General features: G+C 38.9%; 1 non-coding gene across 1 annotated transcript; it reads left to right on the forward strand.

The window, feature by feature from the left end:
- The first annotated feature begins 16,693 nt into the window (after positions 1–16,693).
- LOC141676383 (small nucleolar RNA R71) lies at positions 16,694–16,800 on the forward strand. Its single transcript, XR_012556976.1, has one exon. It is a non-coding gene; the product is annotated as a small nucleolar RNA R71 (small nucleolar RNA).
- Positions 16,801–17,062: the final 262 nt, after the last annotated feature.

Here is a 17,062-nt window from a genome sequence, read left to right on the forward strand (position 1 = left end):
GCTCCAACTGCATAGTCACTAGCATCACACATCATCTCGAAGGGCTCATTCCAATCAGGTGTAGTAATAACAGGTGTTGTAGTCAAAATCTTTTTCAGGATCTCAAAAGCAGCGAGATATTGTTCATCCAATTTTAAAGGGACATCCTTCTCTAACAGATTGCACAAGGGTTTAGATATTTTGGAGAAGTCTTTGATGAATCGCCGATAGAAACCCGCATGACCAAGAAAACTGCGGATTCCCTTAACTGAGATTGGTGGAGGAATATTTTCAATAACCCCCACCTTGGATTTATCCAGTTCAAGCCCCTTTCTAGACACCTTATACCCAAGAATGATACCCTCTTGCACCATGAAATGACATTTTTCCCAGTTGAGCACCAGATTGGTCTCAACACATCTTTTCAGTACCAAGCTAAGATTATGCAAGAACTCGTCATATGAGGTCCCAAACAAAGAGAAGTCATCCATGAACACCTCTATATTAGTATAAATCATGTCTGAGAATATGGCCATCATGCATCTCTGAAAAGTAGCAAGTGCACCCCAAAGTCCTAACGAAACTCGACGAAAAATGAAAGTGCCAAAAGGACAAGTGAAGGTGGTCTTCTCCTGATCTTATGGGGCAATGCAAATTTGATTATAGCCCGAATACCCATCCAGAAGATAATAGTACTCATGAACAGCCAACCGATCAAGCATTTAGTCAATGAATAGAAGAGGGGAATGATCCTTCCTGGTGGCTTTATTCAGCTTTCGATAGTCCATGCATACTCTTCACCCTGTTACTGTCCGAGTAGGAATGAGCTCGTTCTTTTCATTCACAACAACTGCAATTCCTCCTTTCTTAGGTACACACTGCACCGGGCTCACCCATGAACTGTTAGAAATCGGATAGATGATCCCTGCATCCAGCATTTTAAGAATTTCATTCTTTACAACCTCCTTCATGATAATATTGAGCATTCTCTGTTGTTCAACGAGTGGTTTACTTCCTTCCTCAAGCAGAATTTTATGCATGATATAAGAAGGACTGATTTCCTTGATATCTTCTATAGTCCATCTAATTATTGATTTGAATTCTCTCAGAATTCTCAAGAGCTTGTCTTCGTCACTACCTGGAAGGTCAGATGCAATAATAACAGGCAAAGCAGATGCATCACCTAAAAATGCATACCTCAAATGATCAGCCAGTGGTTTAAGCTAAAGTGCGAGAGCTTCCTCAATAGATGGCTTAAGATGCTCCTGAGAATTTTTCAGCTCCGATAAACCAAGAGACTTGAATGGCAAATCAAATCTCCGTTTCCATGGAGAAGTATCCAATTACTGCAGCTGCCTGCTCCTTCTTCATCTTCACTATCAGATTCCCCTATTAAGGTTCTCTTCAAGGCGTCAGTCCTTAGCATTTGATCAAGCTCCGTAGTCGCAATAGAGTCGACCAACTCTACTTTAAATCATTCCTCTTCATCAGTAGGGAATTTCATTACATTGAAGATATTGAAAGTCACGTCCTGTCCTTGAACTCTCGTTGTAAGCTCACCCTTTTGCACATCGATTAGAGTTCAGCCTGTAGCTAAGAATGGTCTTCCTAAGATAATTAGAATCTTCTTATCTTCCTCAAAGTACAAAATGAAATAATCAGCAAGAAAGATGAGTTTATCCACCTTAACCAAGACATCCTCTACTACACCTCGCAGATAAGTGATGGAATGGGCAGCTAGTTGTAAAGACATATTTATCGGGTTTGGATCGGGCAGACCAAGTTTCTTAAAGACAGACAAGGGAATGAGATTAATGCTAGCTCCCAAGTGACACAAACACTTGTCAAAAGATAGATTGCCAATGGTACAAGATATCGTGAAGCTTCCTGGATCTTTAAGTTTCGGAGGGAGTTTCTGTTGCACCACGACACTACACTCTTCCGTTAGAGCAACAGTTTCCAACTCCTCAAGTTTTAGCTTCTGAGATAGAATACCCTTCATGAACTTAGCATAGCTCGACATCTGTTTTAGAGCTTCCACAAAAGGTATGTTAATGTGCAACTTCTTGAAAACCTCCAAAAACTTAGCAAATTTCTTGTCGAACTTCTGCTTCTGAAGTGTTTTGGGATATGGAGGAGGAGGATATACTTGTTTTGTCACACCCCCAACTTAAATAGCAAAATAGTTATAGTTATTACATCATTTTAATGAGTACTACACAACCAAAATCCAAGATCTTACAGTTTAGGGTTTGGAACAGCCCAACACTATCAACTATTACATCTGATTACAAATACCGAGTCCTCACACAGCTATTATTACTTATTCTACCTGGGCTCGAACATAAGCATCCGCATCACAGGTCTTACGGGCAGTCTGCTTGAATCTAACCATGGCTGCTAGCTGTAATATCAGGGTAAAGCAAGAAGTGAGCCAAAAGCTCAACAAGTGCTAACAATACAACGCAAAGCATAAATCGAGATATACCTTTAGGAATGACAATGGAATGACATAATCAATGATAATCGAGAGATAAATCTTATGTGAGTTGGCATCATTTTGCTTGCATCAAAACAAATTTTAAAACCATTCTTAATCAAAATCATTTTATGACGCTACGGATTACAGCCGGTGATCAGCCGCGAAGTAATCCCGAACCTCGCTGGGTTCTAAAACATTATTGGGAATCCCTAGGCAACTTTTAAGCCTAATATAAGTGTGGAAAGGACTCGCGTCTCAGTCCAGATCCACCATTCAAGAAAACATTTGTCCCCCTTTGGGACTGAAAAATCCACGTTTTAATCATTTTAAAAACTGATGCCGATTTATGACAAAATTTCTTTCGACTGTAATTATTTTTATCAAGGGATTATAGATCAACTTGAAACACTGGAAATATGACTCTAAATCTCAGGGCCATGATCTACTAGACTTTACTATATTAGGGTAGTTGAGAGGTTTCCATAAACAAGAACTTAGACAAGGAAATTAAGCCAGGCTATTGGATAAGATGAAAGAGTAATGCCAAACTAGACTTAAAGCAACAGTTGTAGACAAGATATAGGTATTAGAACATCAAAAGATAGGCATCACTGGTTCCAATAGGATAAAGGTGTTAAAATATAAAGAAGGCGATCATCAGCTCAGTATATAACAGGGTGTCAAGCTTTAGGGTAAGGATAGGGTTATCAAACAATCATGAATGTATTTAAGAAATGATTGGCTTTTAGGTATCAAAATAAAGTTTCTATCGAGGCTATTTCAAGAGTTGAATCAAAGCATCAGGGTGCAACATCAAGATTTCTCAGGGATCAGTAGCATGATAAACAAAAGGATCAATAAGATATTATAACGCATCTCTAATTTATCATGGCATTAAACTATCATGAAAGACTTTTGAACTACTTGCAATATGTACTCGAGGGTTCATGGCATTTCTATGTAACTCAAAGATAAACAAAAGATACTCTTGATTTAAATATATAAAAATGACTCAGGATAATTGCATCGATATATATATGAACTGTTTACAGTAAATGCGAAGGTCAAGTTGAATCACTTGCCTTGAGATAGACTGGTCTGGTCTGACTGGTAGGAGCAACAACTGGAGCTTCACTCGACTTTTATGGCAAGTTTTCCCTCGTCTCGAGATCCTACATAATAATAATAATCCTCATTATAATATATTCTTTCCATCTTAACCTATTTACAACCCGAAATTAAACATGGATGGCACTTAGGCCTATACGCACTTAATTCATATCCACCTTTATATTTTCAAATGTACACATGTAACCACATAATCACATATCGTATATTAATACCAAATAACATCATATACACCATAATGCCACACTAGGCTTGGATGATCTCGACTCACCACTCAAGTTACTTGGTCGCTAACTAAACGAAGTCTTCGAATTTGGGCTTCCTAACTCAATGTGCCTTTCCTAAATTATCCAAAACCTATTGACCCTCACTTGTGCCTTTTGTTCTACTGACCTTATACTATCTTACAACTATGGTGGTCGACCTAATACTCACTTCTAAGTGTCCTAAAACTATGCGATAAGTGAAAGTGCTCACTGGTGCAAATTTCAGAATGGTAACTAAGGTTTCTTGAGTGCATTAGACACTCTTAAACTACAAGTTTTTCTTCAAAATTTTTACACAAGACTTTCCTGACCTAAGGGCATCTCACAAGCTTGATGTGGCTCAAAGGCCTGGCTTGGGCCTTCTTGGGCCTAAGCTAAAAGTCCAAGGTTCCCCTGTTTTTTTCTGGGCAGAAAATGCCCTGACTTGAATTAACTTGTGACACGTGGTTCTAGCTCATATCCTATGAACTATGGTTGGAAAAACTTCTCTGACACACCCTCTAACTAAGGCCCAATTGGGCCTAATGAGGGCCTACCCATGACATGGCCAAATCTCCCTATTTCTAAGTTGTAACAAAACTGTCCCCTGCTGGACAGATTTTGTTATTCTACTTGTGCACCTAACCAAATGACATGCAAACCTCCAATCAACTCCTAAAACCTATTATATATTCCACATACTAACTTCTGGTGGCTTGGGCCTCAAAGTGCACATCAATGACATGGTCAAAACTCGCTCTAAACCTCAGGGTACTAAACTGATTTTTCTGCAGAAACTATAACTCTCATTTTCCAAGGTTTTGACTTGACAAACCCAATTAACAACAACTAAATACTTAAACCAAGACCTATACTTGGTATTCTACTGAACTAACTCCCTTTTTCTCAAAATAACCTTGGTGAGATCATCCTTACCTAAGGTGCAACTATGGCAAAACGAAAGAGACTACTCTTAACAAATCGCAAATCTTCATGCTTTTGAAACAACAAGATATATATTTTTATAAAAGATAACCACAATTTATTACCATGCAACAAGAAGCATAAATCAATATTATCACATTATTCCTACTGAAATTAAGGCTCACTAACAAAATCTTTTCCAAATGATCAAAATCTTACAACAAACTAAGAGAATTCCACATGCATGCATGCCTTCGGGTTTTTCAAACCAAACAACATATTTTCTACATATATTCCATCTTAAAATTGACATGCAAGCCTAGCATAAGGTATACCTAGATGATCACTTAGCATGCAAGGAGTTTTATCAAATTTTCACCACAAAATTCAAGTCATTATCACATAAACATGCAAAAATTGAACAAAACAACAAGAATGATTTCAAGGACCATTCATTCGGCTCCCATATGGTCATGGCCGAATGAAATGGATGGAAATGGCCATTAAATCATCAAGAGTTTCCTTCTCAAGACTTGGCACTTATCCATTCATTGTAGTCCTCTCAAAAACAACCTTAAATCCATAAGAATCAAGATTGTATTTTGAGTTTCACTAAAACCTTTACATGCAACCCTTAAACTTAAACTTTCTACTCAAAACTCTTTGAAATATGAATGATCATGGTATGGAAGATAACATTTACTTGTATAAAGAGTAGAAGCTTGGTGGAGAAATGAAAAAAAATGGGGAGGGGTGGTTCTCGGCTAAAGGCCGAGAGTGAGAGAGAGAGAGCCGAGAGTGAGGGAGGAGGAGGGAGAGAAGAGTGAGTGTGGTGTGGGTGATGAGTAAAAATGATCATGACTTTGCTTGTCTTATGGTTTTTGTATTGGCAAAAGTGAGTGGAATTAGGAATTGACATGATTAGCCTTCCACTTGAACTTGGTTGAATTTGCATGCAAGGGTAAAGAAGGTATTTGGCTAGGAAATAAGAGTTAGTGGGGTGGTTATTGACTCTTTAGCCCTTTTGGAATGTATGGAAGGAATTTGCATGCAAGGATAACTATGGAATTTGCTAATTATATTTATAAAGATTTATTTTTATAAAATAAAACACAAGTTCAAAAATTATAAAATTTATACCATAAAATAACTTGGATTTTTAGAGATTTTATAAAGTCACTTTCAAAATTTGTGAACAAAATATCTTTTAAAAGAAAATTTCTCCAAGGCTTAGAATATTCCTTATAAATCAAAAGTAAAGGAAATAATTAAAATTTTGCTTTGAAAAAAAAAAAAATCATGTATTACACATAAAAATTTTATAATGCAGAAATTCTCGCTTACACAATCGTACAATAATTGAACATATTTTTATTCGGCTTTAATATCATACCAAATCCACAATTAATATTACACGAAAATGCCGGTCGTAACATCCTCTCCCCCTTAAGGGATTCTGCCCCCAGAATCTAAGAGAACAGATGAGGATACCGGGAACGCATATCAGACTCTAACTCCCAAGTCGACTCTTCGACCTTAGGGTTCCTCCAAAGTACTTTCACTAACTTTACTGATTTATTTCTAAGACTCTTTACTTGCCAGTCGAGTACTTTAACCGGTTGCTCCACAAATGACAGGTCTGCCTGAATTTCTACAGGTTCATATTCTATCACATGGCTAGCGTCAGGATTGTACTTCTTAAGCAACGACACATGGAACACATTATGCACATGCTGATACTGAGGTGGTAAGGCCAACTCGTAGGCCACCTTTCCTACTTGACTCAAAATCTCAAAAGGACCTACGTATCTAGGTGCTAACTTTCCTTTCTTGCCAAATCTTATCAACCCTTTCCTAGGTGACACTTTTAGCAACACAGCTTCGCCAATTTGGAATTGAACATCCTTACGCGCTGGATCCGCATACTTCCTCTGTCTATCTTGAGCAGCAAGCAACCTTTTCTGAATTAACTTGACTGAGTTATGCAACTGTTGTACCAATTCTGAGCCGAGAATTCTTCCTTCTCCTACTTCATCCCAACTTGTTGGTGATCTACATTTTCGCCCGTACAAAGCTTCATATGGTGGCATGCCGATACTGGAATGATAGCTGTTGTTATATGAAAATTCAATTAATGGCAGGTGGTCGTCCCAACTTCCAGCAAAATCGATTGCACAACTGCGCAACATGTCTTCAATTGTTTGAATTGTTCTTTCACTCTGGCCATCAGTCTGCGGGTGATACGCCGTGCTCATATTCAACTTCGTGCCAAGACATTCCTGGAATTGCTTCCAGAATCTTGAGTTAAATCGGGGATCTCTGTCTGAAACTATTGATACAGGTACTCCATGCCTTAATACGATTTCGTGCACATACAGATGAACCAACTTGTCCAGTGACGACTTCTCATTTATTGGAAGGAAATGCGCCGACTTCGTAAGACGATCAATTATAACCCATATTGCGTCATGTCCGGATTTTGTTCGCGGTAGTCCTACTATAAAGTCCATAGCGATATTTTCCCATTTCCATTCTGGAATCTTCAGGGGCTGAATTAACCCGCTTGGTCGTTGATGTTCTGCCTTTACTTTCTGACAAGTATAGCACTTCGCAACCCATTCTGCCACGTCTCGCTTCATATTTGGCCACCAAAAGTTCTTCTTTAAGTCTTGATACATCTTGGTGCTTCCCGGGTGGATTGAGAATTTCGAATGGTGGGCTTCATGGAGGATCTCATTCTTTAATTCAGATACATGGGGAATCCATATTCTGGATGAAAACCTTAGTATTCCTTGCTCATCCCTTTTAGTATTAATCTCTTCTCCAGATAACTGATTTTTCTCTTTTTCCATTACTTCCTCTTGATACTTCTTTATCTTTTCCAGTAGTGTTGGCTGAAAGGTCATTGCATGACAAACTTCTTTGACTTCCCCATAAGCACAAAGTTCCAATTCAAATTTTCCGATTTCTTCAGATAACTCTTTTGATGTTATCATTGCATTCAATCTTTCCTTCCGACTCAGCGCATCGGCCACTACGTTCGCCTTTCCAGGATGGTAATTTATCGAACAGTCATAGTCCTTAATCAATTCCAGCCATCTCCTCTGCCTCATATTGAGCTCTTTCTGAGTAAAAATGTATTTTAAACTCTTGTGATCTGTGTAGATTTCACACTTTTCTCCATAGAGATAGTGTCTCCAAATCTTGAGTGCGAATACTATGGCGGCTAGTTCCAAGTCATGCGTCGGATACTTTAACTCGTGCGGCTTCAACTGTCTTGACGCATATGCTATTACCTTACTGTGTTGCATCAACACACAACCCAAACCCTTATGTGAAGCGTCGCTGAATATTACAAAATTCCCTTGATCATCTGGAAGTACTAACACCGGCGCTGTTACCAACTTCTGTTTTAACTCTTGAAAGCTACTTTCACATTCTGCACTCCATTCAAACCTTTGATTCTTTCTGGTTAACTTGGTCAATGGCGTGGCGATCTTCGAGAAATCCTTGACGAATCTTCTATAGTATCCGGCCAATCCTAGAAAACTTCGCACTTCCGTAGGAGTCCTTGGCCTCTCCCAACTCATAACTGCATCAATCTTCGCCGGATCCACTTTAATTCCATCATTTCCAATAACATGCCCCAAAAATTGAACTTCCTTTAACCAAAACTCACATTTGGTAAACTTGGCATACAACTTCTCTTGTCGGAGTATCTCCAAGGCTATCCAGAGATGCTGCATATGTTCTTCTTCCGATTTAGAATAAATAAGGATGTCATCAATAAATACCACGACAAATTTATCCAAATACTTCTTAAATACCCGATTCATCAGATCCATGAATGCGGCCGGGGCGTTGGTCAATCCAAACGGCATTACTAGGAATTCATAATGCCCATATCTGGTCCTAAATGCGGTCTTGGGAATATCTTCTTCCTTGATCTTTAATTGATGGTATCCCGATCTCAAGTCAATCTTCGAAAAACATTTTGCTCCCTTTAACTGATCAAAAAGGTCATCTATCCTTGGTAGCGGGTAGCGGTTCTTGATCGTTACTTTATTCAACTCCCGGTAATCTATGCATAGACGCATACTCCCATCTTTCTTCTTCACAAAGAGAACAGGTGCTCCCCATGGCGACGTACTTGGTCGTATCACTCCCTTATCCAATAATTCTTGTAGCTGGCTCGCCAACTCTTTCATTTCTGCTGGTGCCATCCTATACGGAGCCTTTGAAACTGGTTCCGTGCCTGGAGCAAGGTTGATCTCGAACTCAATTTGTCGATCTGGTGGTAAGCCTGGTAGTTCGTCGGGAAACACATCGGGGAACTCATTAACTACAGGAATATCTTCCATGCTGGGGCTGCCTCTCTCTGAATCCACTACATATGCTAGGAACGACTCACAACCTTTTCTAAGTAACTTCTTAGCCTGAATAATTGTAAGAAATAGTCGCTCTTGCCTCTGACTCTTAAATACTACCTTCTCTCCACTCTTCGTCTTTAAATTCACTCTCTTGGTCTTACAATTTATCTGCGCGCTATTCTCTCCTAACCAATCCATTCCTAAGATTATATCAAATTCTCCCAGCTTGAAGAGTATCAAGTCGGCCGAGAACTTATATCCTGAAATATCAATCTCACATTTTGGACAAAATCGATTCACAGGAATCTTCTCTTGGTTCGCAATTACCACATTTACTACCTCACTCATAACCGTTTTATCACATTGGATCTTATCAACAAAGGATTCTGATATGAAAGATCTTGTGGCTCCCGAATCAATCAATACTTTGGCTTTGACATTATTGAGTAAAAGTGTACCTGCTATCACCTCAGAATTCTGAACAGCATCTTTCATCTTTAGATCAAATGTCCTTGCTGTTGCTTGCGGGGTTGGTGCGGGTGGTGGAGGTAATGCCAATACCTCAGCTGGCACGCTTGCACTGGTACTTGCCACGTTCATCAGAGCTCTGACTGGTCCTGTTGCCTTACATTCCCTAGCCATGTGTCCAGTCTTCCCACATTTGTAGCACGTAACTCCTGGCTTCGGCATCTTGCACTCATTTGCCAAATGTCCCTTCTGATTGCACCTATAACAGGTCATACTCAGCTTATTGCATACTCCGGGGTGCCTTCTTCCACAGTGCTTGCATTCTGGCCTCTGGAACCTGTTTTCTCCAACTTGCCCTTGGTTTGCCTGATTGTTCCCTTTTGATTCTTGCCTTCTGCCCAAATTTCCTTTCCTTTGAAAATTTCCGCCCTTCTGGAAACCAATCCTCTTTACATTCCGATCTTGCGAACTTCCAGCTTCAGACTTTTCTCCATAAAATGGAACCTTCCTCTTCTTGTTATCCCTCTCTTTCCTTGACTGCATCCCATTATTCTCAATCAGAGCAGCTTTCTGTACTACTCCCGCATAAGTCTCAAGTTCAAACATAGCCACCCTATCTCTGATCCAAGGCTCCAATCCTTGTTGAAATTTCTTTGCTTTTTCTTCCTCAGTGCTGGTATACTTTGTCACAAACCTTGACAACTCAGTGAACTTCTTCTCATATTCCAGTACAGTCATGTTCCCTTGTTTTAACTCAAGAAATTTTAGCTCCATCTGATTCTGCATGTACTTAGGGTAATACTTGTCCAGAAATAACTTCTTAAATCTTTCCCAAGAAATCTGCTGAGTGACTTCCATAACTTTTACTGATTCCCACCAATAAATGACTTCTCCCTTCAAGAAGTAAGTGGCATACAGCGTCTTCTGATCGTCCCCTAACTGTACCAACTCAAAAGCCCTTTCCATCTCCTTGATCCATGTGTTTGCTATCACTGGATCAGTGGTATCCTGAAATACAGGTGGATTCACATTCTGAAAAGCCTTGAAAGTGACAATTTGTCTTGGTGGTACTGGTGGTTCAGGTGGTTGATATGGCTCACGGTTATCTTGGTTTTCAATTCGTTGTTGAAGAGTTAATTGTTGTTGAGCTATAGCATTGGTTTGCTGTTGCAAGGTTTCCAGTAGTTGAAGAATATTTGGGTCTGTGGTGAAGGTGGTTGTTGGATTCTTCTTTTTGGGAGGCATGATCCTGAAATAAGAGTTGTGTTATAACAAATATGAATGATAAAATGATTCGAGGGTATCGCATGGCATTCTTGTTTACATATGGGGTCACGTTTCCAAATTAAGCAGATATGATGATAAAAACATAAAATAACAGTTGAGAGCAAATGGAACAATAGCACATAATTATTGAAATTTTAAAGGTCACAGTACATAGGATTGGGACATAGTCTGATTCTAGAAATAACAGGCTTATTTAAAGGAAAGACAGAAGCAACTGGGGATTCCTTAGAGTTTGATAGTACAACAACATGAAAGGTAAATGGAAAGAACTAAGGCTCCACTCCATCTGAACGGGGCTTGGTAGACTTTTCCTCTCGAAGTGTCTTCACAATGCTCTGGAGCTCATCCGCCACCATCTGAATGACATACTGGCTGGTACGGTCCCGGTGCGCTGGCATCTCTTCAAGCTTAGTGTTGACGTACCCAACCAAGGTCTCAAGTCTCGCAATCATCTGCTCCTTGGGCTTCCCTTCGTAGTTTCGACTGTCCGGATACACATTCTTCAGTCGGTCTATCAGTCGGTCGTACTTGCCCTGAAGCATGTCGAACTCGCGCCTCAACTCAGCATACACGGAGAAAGCAATAGTGTCGTCCGACCCAGAGGATGACGAGGAATGCGCCCTTTGCTGACAACCAATAAGAGGAGTATTAATAATAATTTACTTTACCTACTCTCTCGCATAGTATCTATAACCTACTCACAAGTCCTATAACCTATTTGGGCTGTCCAGGGACTCTAAACCGTAGCTCTGATACCAAAACCTGTCACACCCCCAACTTAAATAGCAAAATAGTTATAGTTATTACATCATTTTAATGAGTACTACACAACCAAAATCCAAGATCTTACAGTTTAGGGTTTGGAACAGCCCAACACTATCAACTATTACATCTGATTACAAATACCGAGTCCTCACACAGCTATTATTACTTATTCTACCTGGGCTCGAACATAAGCATCCGCATCACAGGTCTTACGGGCAGTCTGCTTGAATCTAACCATGGCTGCTAGCTGTAATATCAGGGTAAAGCAAGAAGTGAGCCAAAAGCTCAACAAGTGCTAACAATACAACGCAAAGCATAAATCGAGATATACCTTTAGGAATGACAATGGAATGACATAATCAATGATAATCGAGAGATAAATCTTATGTGAGTTGGCATCATTTTGCTTGCATCAAAACAAATTTTAAAACCATTCTTAATCAAAATCATTTTATGACGCTACGGATTACAGCCGGTGATCAGCCGCGAAGTAATCCCGAACCTCGCTGGGTTCTAAAACATTATTGGGAATCCCTAGGCAACTTTTAAGCCTAATATAAGTGTGGAAAGGACTCGCGTCTCAGTCCAGATCCACCATTCAAGAAAACATTTGTCCCCCTTTGGGACTGAAAAATCCACGTTTTAATCATTTTAAAAACTGATGCCGATTTATGACAAAATTTCTTTCGACTGTAATTATTTTTATCAAGGGATTATAGATCAACTTGAAACACTGGAAATATGACTCTAAATCTCAGGGCCATGATCTACTAGACTTTACTATATTAGGGTAGTTGAGAGGTTTCCATAAACAAGAACTTAGACAAGGAAATTAAGCCAGGCTATTGGATAAGATGAAAGAGTAATGCCAAACTAGACTTAAAGCAACAGTTGTAGACAAGATATAGGTATTAGAACATCAAAAGATAGGCATCACTGGTTCCAATAGGATAAAGGTGTTAAAATATAAAGAAGGCGATCATCAGCTCAGTATATAACAGGGTGTCAAGCTTTAGGGTAAGGATAGGGTTATCAAACAATCATGAATGTATTTAAGAAATGATTGGCTTTTAGGTATCAAAATAAAGTTTCTATCGAGGCTATTTCAAGAGTTGAATCAAAGCATCAGGGTGCAACATCAAGATTTCTCAGGGATCAGTAGCATGATAAACAAAAGGATCAATAAGATATTATAACGCATCTCTAATTTATCATGGCATTAAACTATCATGAAAGACTTTTGAACTACTTGCAATATGTACTCGAGGGTTCATGGCATTTCTATGTAACTCAAAGATAAACAAAAGATACTCTTGATTTAAATATATCAAAATGACTCAGGATAATTGCATCGATATATATATGAACTGTTTACAGTAAATGCGAAGGTCAAGTTGAATCACTTGCCTTGAGATAGACTGGTCTGGTCTGACTGGTAGGAGCAACAACTGGAGCTTCACTCGACTTTTATGGCAAGTTTTCCCTCGTCTCGAGATCCTACATAATAATAATAATCCTCATTATAATATATTCTTTCCATCTTAACCTATTTACAACCCGAAATTAAACATGGATGGCACTTAGGCCTATACGCACTTAATTCATATCCACCTTTATATTTTCAAATGTACACATGTAACCACATAATCACATATCGTATATTAATACCAAATAACATCATATACACCATAATGCCACACTAGGCTTGGATGATCTCGACTCACCACTCAAGTTACTTGGTCGCTAACTAAACGAAGTCTTCGAATTTGGGCTTCCTAACTCAATGTGCCTTTCCTAAATTATCCAAAACCTATTGACCCTCACTTGTGCCTTTTGTTCTACTGACCTTATACTATCTTACAACTATGGTGGTCGACCTAATACTCACTTCTAAGTGTCCTAAAACTATGCGATAAGTGAAAGTGCTCACTGGTGCAAATTTCAGAATGGTAACTAAGGTTTCTTGAGTGCATTAGACACTCTTAAACTACAAGTTTTTCTTCAAAATTTTTACACAAGACTTTCCTGACCTAAGGGCATCTCACAAGCTTGATGTGGCTCAAAGGCCTGGCTTGGGCCTTCTTGGGCCTAAGCTAAAAGTCCAAGGTTCCCCTGTTTTTTTCTGGGCAGAAAATGCCCTGACTTGAATTAACTTGTGACACGTGGTTCTAGCTCATATCCTATGAACTATGGTTGGAAAAACTTCTCTGACACACCCTCTAACTAAGGCCCAATTGGGCCTAATGAGGGCCTACCCATGACATGGCCAAATCTCCCTATTTCTAAGTTGTAACAAAACTGTCCCCTGCTGGACAGATTTTGTTATTCTACTTGTGCACCTAACCAAATGACATGCAAACCTCCAATCAACTCCTAAAACCTATTATATATTCCACATACTAACTTCTGGTGGCTTGGGCCTCAAAGTGCACATCAATGACATGGTCAAAACTCGCTCTAAACCTCAGGGTACTAAACTGATTTTTCTGCAGAAACTATAACTCTCATTTTCCAAGGTTTTGACTTGACAAACCCAATTAACAACAACTAAATACTTAAACCAAGACCTATACTTGGTATTCTACTGAACTAACTCCCTTTTTCTCAAAATAACCTTGGTGAGATCATCCTTACCTAAGGTGCAACTATGGCAAAACGAAAGAGACTACTCTTAACAAATCGCAAATCTTCATGCTTTTGAAACAACAAGATATATATTTTTATAAAAGATAACCACAATTTATTACCATGCAACAAGAAGCATAAATCAATATTATCACATTATTCCTACTGAAATTAAGGCTCACTAACAAAATCTTTTCCAAATGATCAAAATCTTACAACAAACTAAGAGAATTCCACATGCATGCATGCCTTCGGGTTTTTCAAACCAAACAACATATTTTCTACATATATTCCATCTTAAAATTGACATGCAAGCCTAGCATAAGGTATACCTAGATGATCACTTAGCATGCAAGGAGTTTTATCAAATTTTCACCACAAAATTCAAGTCATTATCACATAAACATGCAAAAATTGAACAAAACAACAAGAATGATTTCAAGGACCATTCATTCGGCTCCCATATGGTCATGGCCGAATGAAATGGATGGAAATGGCCATTAAATCATCAAGAGTTTCCTTCTCAAGACTTGGCACTTATCCATTCATTGTAGTCCTCTCAAAAACAACCTTAAATCCATAAGAATCAAGATTGTATTTTGAGTTTCACTAAAACCTTTACATGCAACCCTTAAACTTAAACTTTCTACTCAAAACTCTTTGAAATATGAATGATCATGGTATGGAAGATAACATTTACTTGTATAAAGAGTAGAAGCTTGGTGGAGAAATGAAAAAAAATGGGGAGGGGTGGTTCTCGGCTAAAGGCCGAGAGTGAGAGAGAGAGAGCCGAGAGTGAGGGAGGAGGAGGGAGAGAAGAGTGAGTGTGGTGTGGGTGATGAGTAAAAATGATCATGACTTTGCTTGTCTTATGGTTTTTGTATTGGCAAAAGTGAGTGGAATTAGGAATTGACATGATTAGCCTTCCACTTGAACTTGGTTGAATTTGCATGCAAGGGTAAAGAAGGTATTTGGCTAGGAAATAAGAGTTAGTGGGGTGGTTATTGACTCTTTAGCCCTTTTGGAATGTATGGAAGGAATTTGCATGCAAGGATAACTATGGAATTTGCTAATTATATTTATAAAGATTTATTTTTATAAAATAAAACACAAGTTCAAAAATTATAAAATTTATACCATAAAATAACTTGGATTTTTAGAGATTTTATAAAGTCACTTTCAAAATTTGTGAACAAAATATCTTTTAAAAGAAAATTTCTCCAAGGCTTAGAATATTCCTTATAAATCAAAAGTAAAGGAAATAATTAAAATTTTGCTTTGAAAAAAAAAAAAATCATGTATTACACATAAAAATTTTATAATGCAGAAATTCTCGCTTACACAATCGTACAATAATTGAACATATTTTTATTTGGCTTTAATATCATACCAAATCCACAATTAATATTACACGAAAATGCCGGTCGTAACATGTTTGCCCCCTGTATTCTGCTTAAGAGTAGTGTTTTCATCAGCTTTCTTCTTTGTTTCAGCTTTGCCATCCTTTTTCTCAGCAGAATCAACCAAAATTTCACTTTCTGAAGTTTAAGAGGGCGCGGGTGCGCCTGCATTCTGGGAAAAAATTTCAGCTTCTTCTTTTTCTTGATTCTGAGGGCTTGCGACATTTCCAGACCTCAGGGTGATTGTCTTAAGCTGTTCCTTGACTTCTCACTTCCCTGGATTAGCCTCTGTGCACTTGGAAAAGTTCCTTGAGGTCGGTTCAATAAGGCGTTAGCAATCTGCCCAATTTGATTCTCCAGGGTCTTGATTGAAATTGCTTGGCTTTTGCACATAAGCCTCAACTCCTCCAATTCAGATTTTTCATTAGAAGGCTGGCCGACACCTCCATGAGATTGTTGTTGCATTACCAGTGGCTGAAATTGCTGCCTTGGTACATACTGTTGCTGAAACCCAGGAGGATTGAAAGGCTTGTTTCCAAACTACTGGTAAGACTGTTACATTGCATTCTGATTATTGCTCCAGCTGAAGTTAGGATGATTGTGGTTGTTAGGATGATATGTAGCAGGGTCAGGTTGTTGCGACCTCTGAAAGTTGCTCACAAAATGAGCTGATTCGCTAGATATAGTACATTGCTCCGTCGCATGCGATCCTGCACAAAGCTCACAAACACTCATTATCGGTTGAACACCATACTTGGTCAGAGAATCAACCTTCATAGTCAATGCTTTTAACTAAACAATGATAGCTGTAGCTGTATCCACTTCTAGAATCCTGCTACCCTGCCTTGTGGTAGCCTCTGAGTTAGATTCTAATATTCATTCGACGCCATCATCTCAATCAGCTGATAAGATTCCTCATAGCTCTTAGCCCATAAAGCTCCACCTGAAGCTACATCGAGCATAGGTCTCGACTGTGCTCCCAAACCATTATAAAAGCAATTGATCACCATCTAGTCAGGCATTTTATGACGAGGGCACTTTCTCAGCATCTCCTCATAACGCTCCCAAGCTTCACATAAGGATTCACCCGATTGCTATGCGAACTGAGTAAGAGCATTCCTGATTGCAACTTTCTTTGCCATAGGGAAGAATTTAGTAAGAAAATTTTGAGCAAGATCCTCCTATGTAGCAATAGAACCTGGTGGAAGAGAGTGCAACCAGCTCTTAGCTTTATCCCTTCAAGAGAATGAGAAAGGTCTCAATTTCACAGCATCTTCAGAAATATTATTGAACTTAAATGTGTCGTAGATCTCGATAAAATCCCTAATATGTATATTAGGATCTTCTGTTGGAGAAACCGCAAACTGGACTGAATTCTGTACAATCTGA

The sequence above is a fragment of the Apium graveolens genome, chromosome 7, assembly GCF_009905375.1.
Source record: "Apium graveolens cultivar Ventura chromosome 7, ASM990537v1, whole genome shotgun sequence".
Taxonomy (NCBI): Eukaryota; Viridiplantae; Streptophyta; class Magnoliopsida; order Apiales; family Apiaceae; genus Apium; species Apium graveolens.